Source organism: Lathamus discolor, chromosome 3 (assembly GCF_037157495.1).
Source record: "Lathamus discolor isolate bLatDis1 chromosome 3, bLatDis1.hap1, whole genome shotgun sequence".
Classification (NCBI taxonomy): domain Eukaryota; kingdom Metazoa; phylum Chordata; class Aves; order Psittaciformes; family Psittacidae; genus Lathamus; species Lathamus discolor.
Window position 1 is genome coordinate 76,053,001 of NC_088886.1, and position 14,538 is coordinate 76,067,538.

Here is a 14,538-nt window from a genome sequence, read left to right on the forward strand (position 1 = left end):
GTCAGGGCAATAGACCTCCTTTGTTTTATTTAAAATGTTGTAAAAATAATTGAACTGGCAGCTGATTTCAGTTTTCTGTTCAGTAAGCGATTTCAGAAGACTGTGGGCTATATAATTGTCTGATTTGCCTGGGTTGTAAAAGTTGAATATAAAGAAAGATGAAATTTCAGCATATGGCTGTGTATTAGAAATTACATGCATCAGTGGTTAAGCTAGTGTTTTGTGTCTGCTTTATAAATGTTTATATTGCAGCTTTCTACTAATAGATGCTGATGACAGCCAGTGTTATGGAGACATATGGCAGTAATCATTAGCTATGACCCAGTAAAAAACCAGCTACATATATTTGGTAATGTATCCAGTCCTAACCCGTGCTGATAGGAGCATGAACTATTCCATTGTTCTTAATAATTTAACATGAGCTCATTGTCAACTGGGATGTAAATGTTTAGCTTCATCTATTCAGTATATTTAAGTTTTAGTACTCTTTAAACATAAGCAAGACTGGAAGTAAAATGATACTGATGCTTACATAAAACTAGTCTTATTCATTCTGAAATATTTTGGTTTTTTGATTGCTTGAGTACATGTATAAATGATATATATAGTCTCTTTGTTTCGAAAACACAGGCTGTTCTGTGGTGAGAGACAGCTTTGAAATCTAACATTTTTGTCAAGAAAATTAGTTCACCGATCACTGTCCATAAAAATCAATGGAAAAATCCTACAGTTATGAATGGTCTCTGGATCTGACTTCTTTTAAATGGAAAGAAGGTGGTAAGTTTTCATTAAGCTATGATGGGTATTTAGATACCAAAATATTCAACTTTTGCCTTATGTTTCTCTTGAACTCAGAACTGCCTTCTCATTTACAGAGCACCTCTGAATATCGTGGTGATTGTGGAATGATCTGTTTATATTGAAATACAAAATGGAGCTTGTTTTAAAGTCTTTGACAGTTGGAGACGGTCTTCTAGAACTGTGTTAAATTTTTGTAATTGTAACAACGAACATCTAATGTGAATTAAAAGAATAAATGAAGTACTTCTGGAGATATTCAATCTGGCATGATTAGCAAATAATTAATTGTCAGTGTTATGTCTTTGCATGACTTCACTGGCTGGATTCCAAAAATACTGATTTTTCACAGTGGTGGAAAGATGAAGGGCTTCTCTTGGATGCTGAGTTCAGGGTGTCAGAGTTTACAAGCTCCTGTGACAAGTCTGAAAAATGACCTGTGGACCTTATTCCATGTGTGTAAGCCTGCAGGGCAGTGACTGCTGAGCTGTTCTGTGCCCACTGAGTTCCTGGGTGAGCAAGCTACTTTGTGCATTGAAAAACATTTAGTTTCACATGTCTGTGGATGCTGATATGTTTTTTTCAATATGAACCTCTGCAGACCACTGAAAATTCTCTTTTCTGTTTTATTTATTCACATTTGATCTCTTCAGATGAAATGTCTTTGCACATTAAAACTTTTTTTTAAATTATGTGGAATATGTGGGAATATAAATTGCTAATGCATTTGGTGAGATCCTTCAATCCCTTATGCAGATGGTAGACATATGCAAAGCCCTATACTAGACATGTTTAAATTGCCCAGAGAAGGCATTTTAGTGATTTTCAGTAAGAGCTTGTAAGAACTTGTTACATTTTTGGGAGAGGTGTGGTGGATTTGTGTCCCAGAGGATTCTTACACACTTTCAACCCTTGGGAGTTAATTAGTCCTTGGTACCAGTGGCTTTTTCCTCTAGATGTTTAGATGCAAAGGATCAGCTGTACTACAGATCATCTCTTGGTTCATGTCTGACCAAGTATTAGAATGCATAAATATGATGTCCAAAGTATTAGTAAGATATGCAAGCATGGATTGAAGATCCTGAAGTAATTTTACGAGTTATGAAGAGTTTGAACCAAAGATTATGGTTTTTTGAATTAACAGATTCCTTTGAGGTGGGATGGAAGACGGGTAGAGAGGACGGAGCCATTTAGAATGGATTCAGCAATAATCCTGTTTTGGTGTCATATATCTTTAGTTTGCTGAATATCTACACCTGATCATATAAATGTGTTTTAGCACTAACAGGTAATCAGTTGTATTGGTTACTGATGTAGATGGAGTTAATCTGTATTTGTTGCTGGATCAGAAATATAACACGAGGTTTCAGTGTGCTATTTACACAGGAGAAAGTCTGTACACTCACAGTCCTTTTGCCAACTGAATGCTTTTTTTGTCACTTCAGAGCAGATGAAACCATAATAACTGAGGAATAGAGGAAGCTAAACTTTATCATAGACCAATGTGGTTAAGATCTTTCTAAACAGTACATATCTTCAGACTTATGTCAACTGCTGTTAATAATTTATGATTCCTCAATGTGACTTCTTGGATATTCTTTATCTCACTTTTGCATGCTGTTTATTTTATCTGTTGCTTTACTTTTATTTCAGTGCTCAACTGGATTAGATCACAGAATGTACAGATGCAGTTGTCGCTACTTTAGTTGATATGTCTGTTGAGAATGACGTTATCATTAGTGCTGTGAGAGAAAACAGAAATCTAGCTATTTTATTGGTGGTGGTATCTTAGAATAGTGCTTTCTGAACTTCTGTCGTACTTGTTCAGCTTGTTCCATTCCCATTGAGGTTGTTGCGTACTACTAGCATAAGAAGCCAGTATCAGTGGCCTAGTCAGATGGATTTTGAAATTAGCAGGGCTCTGTAGTTAAGATCTGCTCTATGATTGGGGTTAGTGGTTTAAATTTCAGGCTGTGGTATAAGGATTTGGGGAGGGGAAATTCCTTTTAGAGCCCGACAACCACTTTATGTGCTATAGATATGCAAATAGGTTAAGTGCCATGGTATTTTTGTTTGATCAGCTGACTTGCTTACAAACCCCTTTAATAATAATAAATATGAAAGGGATTTTAATTTCTGTGGTTTATGCTGTAAGAATGCAGTTGAATTTCAGATTAAAGATTCGTGATTAAATAAAAGAGCATGGGGAGGGAGGACATGTTTATGTACAGTATCATGAGCAATATTAAACACCAAGGGCCATGCTGTCAGAGTCTGAGTGGGGAGTTCCAGTCTGGCATATGTGAAGTATCATAGCTGATGCTGAAGTTTCTCAATAAAAATATTTCTCAGAAATAAACTAAAAATAGCTGGATGCTCTGATGATATGCCACAAGACATGAGCTTTATGGAAGTCTTCTGTAAACAGAAGTTGGGATTGCACAAGTTGTTTTGGTGGTTGATGTGGGTTTTCTTTTTGTTTTTTGTTTATTTTTTTGTGGTGTTTATTTTTTTATTTTTTTTTATTATAGATAAAGCTAATTTTTGTCTGCAAAGAGGTGATGTTTCAAGGCAGCATTCACTGTGTCTTCAGCCCCCACCCTGGTGTTCTTTAGCATGAGATTAAGATGGTCCTTTGCATAAAAGAGAACCCAGAAATGGGAGTCTTGCAGAATGAGCAGTGTATTGAAAGTCTTCTGAACTTCAGATCAGGCTCCTAAAGACACATTTCAGCTGTGATTGTTAGTAACAGAGAAATATAAATGGGCCCTTTCTGCTTGCGCTTGTCACATGGGACAGTCAGCCTTTGTGTAAAAAGAGTCTGTATGAGCTTCACTTATTTGTCAATCTTTTTCCTTTGCCTTTCTGCCTAAGAATAAACTCCTAATTTTTAGTACTTGCGTTATGAAAATTCTTAGGTTTGTTTAGCTGGTGTGAGCACTGTTCAGGTGTCTTGTTTATTAGTAAAGAAGAGAGGGGATGACTGGAAAACTTGTTATTTTTATCTGTATTTCCCCATTACTCTCACTAGCATGCCAAATATCTAATGAAAAACTGCCTTGTGAATGTTTATTTATTTATTTTTTTATTGAACAAAGCCTGGTCTGCCAATGTGATTTTATGGTTCCATAGTGCTAGACTAATATACTATAAGTGGCAATAATCTGAAGCTCTGTGTCAGCGTCTTTAAGCCCACCTGTGGGATTAATGTAAGATTTTATTTGCTTTCCCTCTTCCTTTCTGCCTTTAGTATTAATTTAAACAGTAATACTGGATGCTTATTATGTCTAAATTGGAAAGGAAAAAAAACTATTACTTGAGGGTATAATAAAGCCAAGCTTTTTCATCTGAATTTTTCGTTTTTACAGATTGCTGGTAGCATTTATCTAAGGTGAGAAGCAAAAGTAGTGGAGCCTATAAGGAATGAAAAATGAAATAATTTTCATGTCCTTGCTACAGATCCAGATGCTCTTGCCACCAGAGAAGCCTTCACTGTACCACATGTAGTCTTATACGAGTTATGTTCATCCTTTGGTCTGCTATGGCATGCTTAAGGTCAAGGTAATAAACATCTGACTAGCCTAGTAAGTATGATTACCTAGTGTTTTTTTTCGTTGTGCAAAACTCTGGAGTAGGCAATACTTCTTGATAAAATGAGCATGAGTGCTGGTACACCTCTGTTTAGAACCTAAATATCCCCTTTACAGGTTACTGTATATTCTTCCTTTAGATTTAGAGGAGATTTATCTTACTTTTCACAAAGGAAAAATACAAATAGCTAATGACTTCAATACATTGGTTAGTAAAGTTAACAGTCTCAAGTAGTGTAACATGAGAACTGCAGAACAAATGCAGAAAAAGCAAGGCTGACTCAGCCTTGAATTTTCTGCTCTAACCATATTAGCATGATAGAAGGGTTCAGTTAGTGGACCTGCCAGACAACTGCAGACTCAAACTGTTGATGAATAAATTCACAGTTTTAATCTCTTTGGGGGAAAAAAAAAGAACCTTGGGAACCAAGGTAGTAATTAGTCTGAAGCAGTGTGATTAGCCCCATTTAGAGTGGAATTTAATTTGGAAGCAATTAAATTAACATAGACTGAGTCTGGTGAGCTTGGGGAAGGGTTGACAATAGGGTTTTGTGTCAAAATCCAATAGTTAACACACTCTTTGTGATTTTGGATAATTTAACTTATAATTAGACATAACTTTCATCTTGCAATTTGTCATAAATTCAAAGGCAACTAATTTTCTGTAAATAAAATAGTCCTTCTTTGTAGAAAAGAAAAAAGAATTGGTTTGAACTGTAGTTCCTAGACAGTAATGGTCAGGCAGATAGGACAACATCCCCTCTTTTATTATGCTTAAGATTTCTGTCCCTCTGATCACCCTCCTCTCCTCCAGCTTTTTTCCTTCCCCTTTTACTACCTAGGTTTTGCTGATACTGCACACATTTTCCAGGGAAGAAGCTGCTCTCTGATTGAGGGATTGAGCATTTTTTTACCCTGATTTAATTAAAGATTCATGGGATTCACATGATAACCACCTGTCATGGGAGGAGTGGGGTGGGAGAAAGCACTTTTTGGCATACTGGTTGATCTGCCACCATAGTTAAAGGTGGAAAGACACAAGACAGCTACTGGTGTAACCATGGAAGTGCCATGAAGGCACCTGACAAGAAAAGGTTCTCTGTGTTGGAGATAATGGGCTTTTTTGTTTTGAGAAGGGATGGAAATAAACGAACCAGACTTAGTGGTTCTACCATCTTTTCTGCAGTGGAAAAGAGAGGACAGTGTTGTCTAAAAATTGGTGCTTGTTGTAGACAAAGGTGAAGGTTGGAATCAGATCTTCAGCAGAGGACTTTGGTAAGAAAGGGCCAGTGCTGCCCATTTGCTCTGGCTGCAGCATTGTGGTGATGTCTGCACCTGCTGTTTGGGGAAGGGTTCTCTGGAGAAGCTGCTTATGAGTTCTTCAGTGCCTTGAGCTCCTTCTGCATGTACAGTGTTGGCAGGGGTTGCTGCTGCAGCTGCTATAGGTGTACCAGACTCCTGGGCAGAGTAGGATGTTCCCTCCTCAGTGAAGAGGGGAGCCTGAAGGACCATGTTAGGGTTGTACCAGCTGATTCCTTGACCGTTTTCTGGCTTCCAGATAAGAACTGGATGCTGAAAACACCTTGTTTTGGGGATGGGCAGGGATTAAAGGTAGCCCCTTCCTTCCTGAAAAAAACCACACAATGCTGCTGTAGTTGCTTTTGGCTATGTGCCTGTGAAGTATAGCACATTGTATCTCTCATGGTTGCTTTAGGTTTCACACGTTGTTGTGTCAAGGTGTCAAGAATCCCTTGAACTTGTGGGACTTCTGTTTTCTGCTGGCACAGTAGGTTTGCAGTTGGCAGCAAAGAATAATAACATTTTAAGATGTAGTCAGATATGTCTGTGGAATGTGGTTTGAGCATCTATTTAAAAAGGAGGGACACAAGTCTAGCTGTATGTGTTTTGCAGTGATGATTTGAAAAGTTCTTCAGTTTACAGACGGTTGTTCAAATTTCTCGTCAGGTTTTCACTAAGCACATTAATGGTGTATATCACTCAGAAAGCCAGGTTGGAGCAAAACAGTATATGGAATCTAGTCATCCTTAAATTACTATAAGCTGCAGTGTAAAAGAAAGGTGAGAAGTATAGAGCCCAGCTGGCTGTGTTACTCCTCAGACAGTGACTAACACAGACCACAGTCAGGGAAGTGGTGGCTGTAATCTCCCTCCTTAGCCTCTCAAATGTCTAGTCAGAAAATGCTATAAAGGCTCTTCCAGACATCTCATTTTCTCAGCTGGACTTGAACAATGAGCTGATAATCCTATGATCTCTCGCTCTTACCCTCCCCTTTCCTTGGAGGGGAAGAAAGAGGGGAAGGAACAAGCATTCTTGAAATGCATCTAGGTTTTAATGCCTGTTGATTGTGGTGCAGAATCCTGCCGTGTTTGTGGTTTGTTTTGTAGCAGCATTCTACGGCCTTATGAACTGAGCTTGCCCAACACTCAGGTGTAGGTTTAACCTGACAGACCCTTTTGCAGGGTCTGCAGGGCAGTATGGGTAGACAAAGGCCACATTTGGGGTGTTTTGGTTTTGTTTTTCTGGTTGCAAATAGGTCTCCTCCACAACTTGTTCATTGTACTGAGAATGGAAGAGCGGATGCTTTGATTTGAAAGGGAATGTTATTTGTAATACTTGAGTATAAACTAACTGTGGGGAGGAAGTCTTAGAGGAAAACAAACCAGCCTTATTAGGCCATCTTGTTCTGGGACAGCAAGTAATAATCCTTATGGTGTTTTGTGTCAGGGACAAGTGTGTCTACATGTATTTTTAGAAGGGCTTCCAAAGGGCAGCCTGCTGTGTGTGGGTTTGTTTATGGTTCTATGTTATGCAAAACATGGTACATTCCCTACTCAACTCTCCTGTTTTAAGCTCACATTCTGCCTCTGTCTGCCCCCTGTGAACTACTGACTGGTGCAGCAAGCAGGAGGCTGGTAAATAATGGAGCTCTCTTTCCACCTCAGTTTCCTTATAAATGGCATCAAACGGTAATTGCTTTTCATTCAGCGCTTCAGAAAGAGTGAGATGCAGAGCTGGGGTTTGCTTTTCCCCTGGGTGGCATGGGAGTGACTGATGGAACACAGCCAGAAGAATCTGGCAAAGTAGCTGCCTGTAAAGGAGATAATCTGTTTCTTCTGATGATGGATGGCACTTAGAAGGCAGCTGAGCTTGAAAGCCATTTTTCATGCTAAGACACTGCGATGTGCAGCAGGTCAGCCACTGAGCAAATGCAGCCTTCAAATTGCAATCTATCAGCTTGGCAGGTTATGCCTGGCAGGTGGCAAGTGATTCAGTTTTAGTTCCTGGGAGTATGCGTGGGTTTTGGTGGTTTTTTTGTGGATCATAACATCTAGTAATTTTAACATTTTTCTAATTACATGATGGTATTTTTCTAAGTTAAGAAATACCTTAAGACTCATTTAAAAGGACATACATTGTTGTTCCTAAATATAGTAAATTGCTCTAATATTGAAAGACTGATTCTGTTTAACTGCTGCATATGCCATTAACAATATAGGATAAAAAACATATTTTGGCTTATTACCACAGCTGAGCAGGTGTTAAGATACTGGCGTCTCATTTTTCTGTGGAGCAAATTGACAAGCTACCTGGGACAGAGCATCTTTGTGTGTTGTTTTCAAAGAAATGGCCGTGGAATAGCAATGGCGAGATTTGACACAAATTATCTATAACGGAGTGATTATCCTAATTCGCATAGGATAACAGCCATTGTAGCCATCTATCACAGGCTGAATGCTGGGAATGCATCCGTAGATCCAGATGAAGTCGAAAGTACACAACCCATGTGGCGGAAATTTACACGGAGTGCACCAGTATCATATGCCCACTCATTGGCAGCAATAACCTGACATGACGTAGCACCACCAACAGTGGAGGAAATGATTCGGCAACTCCGAGAGTTTGAAGACAATCTCACCCCTTCCATCATTTCAGCTGTGGAAAAACTGTCCCAGGACTTTAAACAATTGAGAGATCATCTATCCAGCTCCCCATGTGTACCAGCCCACATCTCAGCTATTAACAAAAGGCATCCTACTGCTTGAGAGAGAAGATATAGGAGGTACATGCCGTGGGCCACCCTACAGTTTTACCTGTGGAATCATGGAGAATATGAGTCTCACAGAAGTATAAGGCTCTAGTAGATACCAGTGCACAGTGTACCCTGATGCCATCAAGCTGTCAAGGGGTGGAACCCGTTCATGTTTTTGGAGTGACGGGAGGATCCCATGAGTTGACTGTACTGGAGGCTGAAATCAGCCTGACTGGGAGGAAATGGCAAAAGCACCCCACTGTGACTGATCCAGAGGCTTCATGCATCCTTGGTGTAGACTGTCTGAGGGGAGGGTACTTCAAAGACCCAAAAGGGTACCAATGGGCTTTGACACGCTTGTGAGGTGGGCTGATGCCAGCCTTATGAAGTTCAACCATGACAAGTGCAAGGTCCTGCACCTGGGTTGGAGCAATCCCAGGCACAGCTACAGACTGGGCAAAGAAGGGATTCGGAGCGGCCCTGCGGAGAAGGACTTGGGGGTGCTGGTCGATGAGAAAATGAACACGACCTGGCTTCAGTGTGCACTTGCAGCCCAGAAAGTCAACTGTAACCTGGGCTGCATCAAAAGGAGCAAGACCAGCTAGTCGAAGGAGGTGATCCTGCCCCTCTGCTCTCGTGAGACTTCACTTGCAGTATTGTGTGCAGTTCTGGTGTCCTCATACAAAGGACATGGAACTGCTGGAACAAGTCTAGAGGAGGGACACGAGGATGGTCAGGGGACTGGAGCACCTCCCGTATGAAGACAGGCTGAGAAAGTTGGGGCTGTTCAACCTGGAGAAGAGAAGGCTGCATGGAGACCTCATAGCAGCCTTCCAGTACCTGAAGGGGGCCTATAGGGACGCTGGGGAGGGACTCTTCGTCAGGGACTGTAGTGACAGGACAAGGGGTAACGGGTTAAAACTTAAACAGGGGAAGTTTAGATTGGATATAAGGAGGAAATTCTTTCCTGTTAGGGTGGTGAGGTACTGGAATGGGTTACCCAGGGAGCCTGTCAGTGTTCCATCCCTGGCAGTGTTCAAGGCCAGGTTGGATGAAGCCTTGGTTGGGATGATTTATTGTGAGGTGTCCCTGCCCATGGCAGGGGGGTTGGAACTAGATGATCTTGAGGTCCTTTCCAACCCTAACTATTCTATGATTCTATGATTATCGTGTCTGATGGCCAGTTTTGTCATAAAATGGAGTAGGGTCAAGGGACCTGCACAGGAGATAAAATTTTTAGGAATAAAGTGGCAAGATAGGCATCACCAGATCCCCACAGATGTGATTAACAACAGCAATGTCTTCACTAACTAATAAGAAAGAAAAACAAGTTTTCTTGGGTGCTGTGTGTTTCTGGAGAATGCACATCCCAAATTACAGTTGGATTGTAAGCCTTCTCTATCATGTGACCCGTAAGAAGAATGATTTTAAATGGGGCCCTGAGTATAAACAAGCCTTTGAGCAAATTAAATGGGAGATAGTTCATGCAGTAGCCCTTGGAGCAGGCCGGACCAAGCCAGATGTAAAAAATGTACTCTACAGCGTAGCAGGGGGGAATGCTCCTACCTGGAGCCTCTGGCAGAAAGCTCCAGGGGAGACTTGAGATCAGCCCCTTGGCATTTGGAGTTGGGTATACAGAGGATCTGAGAAATACTGAAAAAGAGATACCTGCAGCCTGTGAATGGGTTTGAGCTGCTTCAGAAGTGATTGGCACTGAAGCACAGCTCCTCTTTGTACCCCAGTTGCCCATGTTGGGCTGGATGTTCAAAGGCAGGGTCTCCTCTACACATCATGCAACCGATGCTACATGGAGTAAGTGGGCTGCACTAATTACACAACAAGCTCGGATAGGAAATCCCAGTCGTCCAGGCATTCTAGAAGTCATCATGGACTGGCCAGAGGGCAAAGAGTTTGGAATGTCACCAGAGGAGGAGGTGATGCGTGCTGAAGAGGCTCCACCATATAACAAACTGTCAGAAAGTGAAAAACAGTATGCCCTGTTTACTCATGGGTCCTGACGTATTGTGGGAAAGCATCGGAGATGGAAGGCAGCCGTATGGAGTCCTTGGCGACAAGTTGCAGAAACTCTTGAAGGAGAGGGCGAATCGAGTCAGTTTTCTGAGGTGAAAGCCATCCAGCTGGCCCTGGACATTGCTGAATGGGAAAAGTGGCCAGTACTTTCTCTCTGTACTGACCCATGGATGGTGACAAATGCCCTGTGGGGGTGGTTGCAGCAATGGAAGCAGAGCAACTGGCAACACAGAGGTAACCCATCTGGGCTGCTGCACTGTGGCATGGTATTGCTGCCCGGGTGCAGAACCTGGTGGTGAAGGTATGCCATGTAGATGCTCACGTACCCAAGAGTCAGGCCAGCGAGGAGCATCAGAGCAACCAACAAGTGGATAAAGCTGCTAAGATTGAAGTGGCTCAAATGGACTTAGACTGGCAGCATAAGAGTTTATTTTTTTTGGGCTGGTGGTCCCATGACACTTCAGGCCATCAGGGCAGAGATGCAACACGTAGATGGGCTCGTGATCGAGGGGTGGACTTAACAATGGACACTGTTGCCCATGTTATTCATGAGTGTGAAACATGTGCTGCAATTAAGCAAGGCAAGCGGTTAAAGCCTCTTTGGTATGGAGGACGACGGCTGAAGTACAAATATGGGGAGGCCTGGCAGATTGACTATATCACACTCCCACCAACCCGCCAAGGCAAGCGCCATGTGCTTACCATGGTGGAAGCAACCACCGGATGGCTGGAAACATACGCTGTGCCCCACACCACTGCCCAGAACACTATCCTGGGCCTTGAGAAACAGATTTTGTGGCAGCATGGCACTCCAGAGAGAACTGAGTCAGACAGTGGGACTCATTTCCGGAACAACCTTGGGCCAAAGAGCATGGTATTGAGTGGGTATATCACATCCCCTACCATGCCTCTGGGAAAATCGAATGGTACAATGGGCTGATAAAAACTACACTGAGAGCAATGGGTGGGGGAACTTTCAAACATTGGGGTACACATTTACCGAAAGCCATGTGGTTGGTCAACACCAGAGGATCTGCCAACAGGGCTGGCCCAGCCCTGTCGGAACCTTTACACACTGTAGAGGAGGACAAAGTTCCTGTGGTGTACATAAAGAATTTGCTGGGGAAGCCAGTCTGGGTTATTCCTGCTTCAGGTAAATGCAAACCCACTCATGGGATTGCTTTTGCTCAGGGACCCACATATACTTGGTGGGTAATGCGGGAAGACGGGCATGTCCGATGCATACCTCAATGGGATTTGATTTTAGGGGAAAACAGCCAATGAACTCAATTGTATGCTGTTGCCTGCTATGTAGCACTTTTATGGCCCACCAACTAGGTGTCTTGAGGTCGCCAGTGACTGGCCCTGACTTTCCCCCAAACATCGTCCCAACAAAGAATGAACTTTGATGAAACCAGGTTAAGTTCAGCAGTGACCAGAGTTCTGCAGTGTCATCAGCAGGCAACAGTCCAACACTGCACACCATCTCTCCTGCTCTGAAAGACTGTTACAAGAGATGGAGCATGACATCATGGGCCATATGAACTCAGCAGCTTTGTAGGGATTGGTCCATGCACTAAGAAATGATATCTCTTCATGTGTGTGTGTGTGTATGCATATATATATATATGTATATGAGACATGAGTGATGGTATATTGAAAAATGTGGGATCCGAGCATGACATGAATGGCATGGAATAAGGGGTGGATACCTGTCCTGTTTTCAGCAGTAGCATTTTTCTCCTTCTTAGTAGCTGGTGCAGTGCTGTGTTTTTGAGTTTCAGTCTGGGAACAGCACTGATAACACCTCTGTTTTTAGTTGTTGCTAAGTCATATTTACTCAAACCAAGGACTTTGTGAGTCTCACGGTCTGGCAGGGAGGAGGGGAAGCTGGGAGGAAACAGAGAAAGAGAGTGAGATTTGCTTTTTGTTTTTGTGAAGAGAAGACAGAATTGTAATTTAAAGAATACATTATTACCTGAATTTTGTAGACATGGATTGGCAGGGTCTTAAGTGTCCCAGAAGTGCTTGCCCAGGGTACAGTGTTCTTGTAAACCATGTGCTGCTGTATTGGGAAATACAGCTATTAGCTGCAGTTTAAGAAGATGCATGTAACACAGGTACTCTCTTTTCAATGCTGCATACTCAGCATAATAAAAGAACTCCATGCATTATGAAACATGAAATTACTGGTTTGGTAAAAAAAAACACAAAAAAAGCCCTGCTATTCCAGTTTATTCCAGTTTGGCATGCTTTTTGGAATGCCGTTAAAGGTTTAGGCAAAAGGTCTGTGCTTGTTCCCTGGGAGTAAGTTGGAGCTGAAAATCTAGTGGGTGTTAATACCAAGTGGAACAGTTCTATGTGAAGCAAAGTTACTTAGAAGCTCCTTGTATGAGTAATTGTTATGACTCATCAGTTATTCTTCCCTTTGTTATACACTGAGACTTCAATATCAATCATGGAACAATTTTTCTGAGATTTTTACAATGTGATAAACATCTTGCTGCCAAAGGTAGTAGCTTTTATCTCTTACAAGACAGTTCTGAAAAAGATCAGGGAATAGCAGTAGAGGGAAAATAAAGGACCACTGCTACAGCCATGAAGGCTTAATGAACTTTTATGCCTCTTTAGCATTAGCAATATCCCCCTGTTGTTAAAACTAAGCAGCAGCCTGAAGGTTGCAGTCACACTATGTTTACATTGCTGTAAAAGATACATCCCTTCTGTGAGGGAATGTGTTCTGCCAAAAAAAAAAAAAAAATAAAAAAAAAAAGTATATATTCCATTGTTTCTTTTGGTTTTTAAGCAGATAAGTGGTAGTGGTTTTATGGTATAATTGAATGGCATATTGACAATGTTGTAAGCCAGGGAATTGGCATTATATTTAATGCAGTGCTTGTTTTTCCCAAAATATGGTTCTTGTTTCTGTCAACCTTTTGTAAGAGGTGTTAATTCAAACAGGTGAGCTACAGCAGATGGTACTGCTGAGTGTGCTGACATTCAGAAGATAATGTTTCTGCACCAGAAGTCTCAGCTGGGCCGGCTACTTCTTAAACTATGTTTATGTGAGGGTTTTTTGGTTGTTTTGGGTTTTTCTTGGTGTCCTCAAGATGCCACTGGAACTTCTTCAGGCCCATATAAGTGACTGCAAGGTATTCTGACATCTCTGGTTGCATTAGTGTTTAAGGCTTTACCAGTCACTGATGTCTGCAATAATTGCTTTCTAAGGAGGCTGCCTTCTATGACACCTCAAAGTCTGAATTTCTTGTGCATTGTATTTCTTGCGTATTGGCAAGAGATGGTGAAGTATGTAGCCTGTTAGAGAGAGTGAGCTGAAATGTAAATGAAGTAGGTGTTTTTTGCTTTGCTATGTCTTAATGAATTTTGGTTCTAAAATATAGCCATGACCATAATAGCTGCTTGCAAAGTTGTTGAGAAACTGGGTGGCTGTAGAGAAGATCCATAAAAATGAGTTTAAGATTGGCAATTAGAGATTTAATGCTTGTTTTTGGAAACAAAAATGAGAAATGCCTTTGCTATGTTGGAAGACAGCAGGTTGTAATGCATGTTTTCATTTGGAGAGGCACATAACAGGAATCAGTCACTAAACCAGATGCTGGATAACTCGCTCTGGAGGTGAGCTGTATGTTTTTGACAATGAAGATGATTAATTTTTTGAACAAACTACCGTTTGGAAACAACATTGCATCCATCCTTTGAAATGTTTATATTGAAACTGGAAGATTTCGCTTTAACTTTTCAGAGGTAGAAATCTTTCCTCGATAAAATTTAATGGCGTGTGACAGGTACAAGAGCTAATTCTGATCTCTGAATTTAGGAATGCTCTTGCTTCCTAGTTTTGCTCTCTGGTTAAGTTTTTGGCTGCTGCATTTCGAACAATCTCCTTTGCTTAGGGTTTTTTTGCTAAAATGTAATGTGATCTTAAGGTCCAGAGATAAGTTCCCAAAACACTTTCATAACTGTTCACCCATTGACATTGTAGAAGGTTCTGCCATCATAGTGAATGTATTTATTAGGTGGCTTCTCTTTGATTTGTACTTGTTGCAT

At 41.4% G+C, this 14,538-nt stretch overlaps 1 protein-coding gene across 5 annotated transcripts in view; it reads left to right on the plus strand.

Moving 5' to 3' along the window:
• The window catches only part of GULP1 (GULP PTB domain containing engulfment adaptor 1), a 151,353-nt gene that overhangs the window by 19,723 nt on the left and 117,092 nt on the right, over positions 1 to 14,538 (plus strand). The window contains exon 2 of one of the 5 annotated variants that reach the window (XM_065669875.1): positions 4,258 to 4,382. The exons of the other annotated variants lie outside the window; for them this stretch is intronic. The gene's annotated coding sequence lies outside the window, so the exon portion shown is untranslated. The remainder of the gene's footprint in view (positions 1 to 4,257; positions 4,383 to 14,538) is intronic. 5 annotated transcript variants of the gene reach the window in all.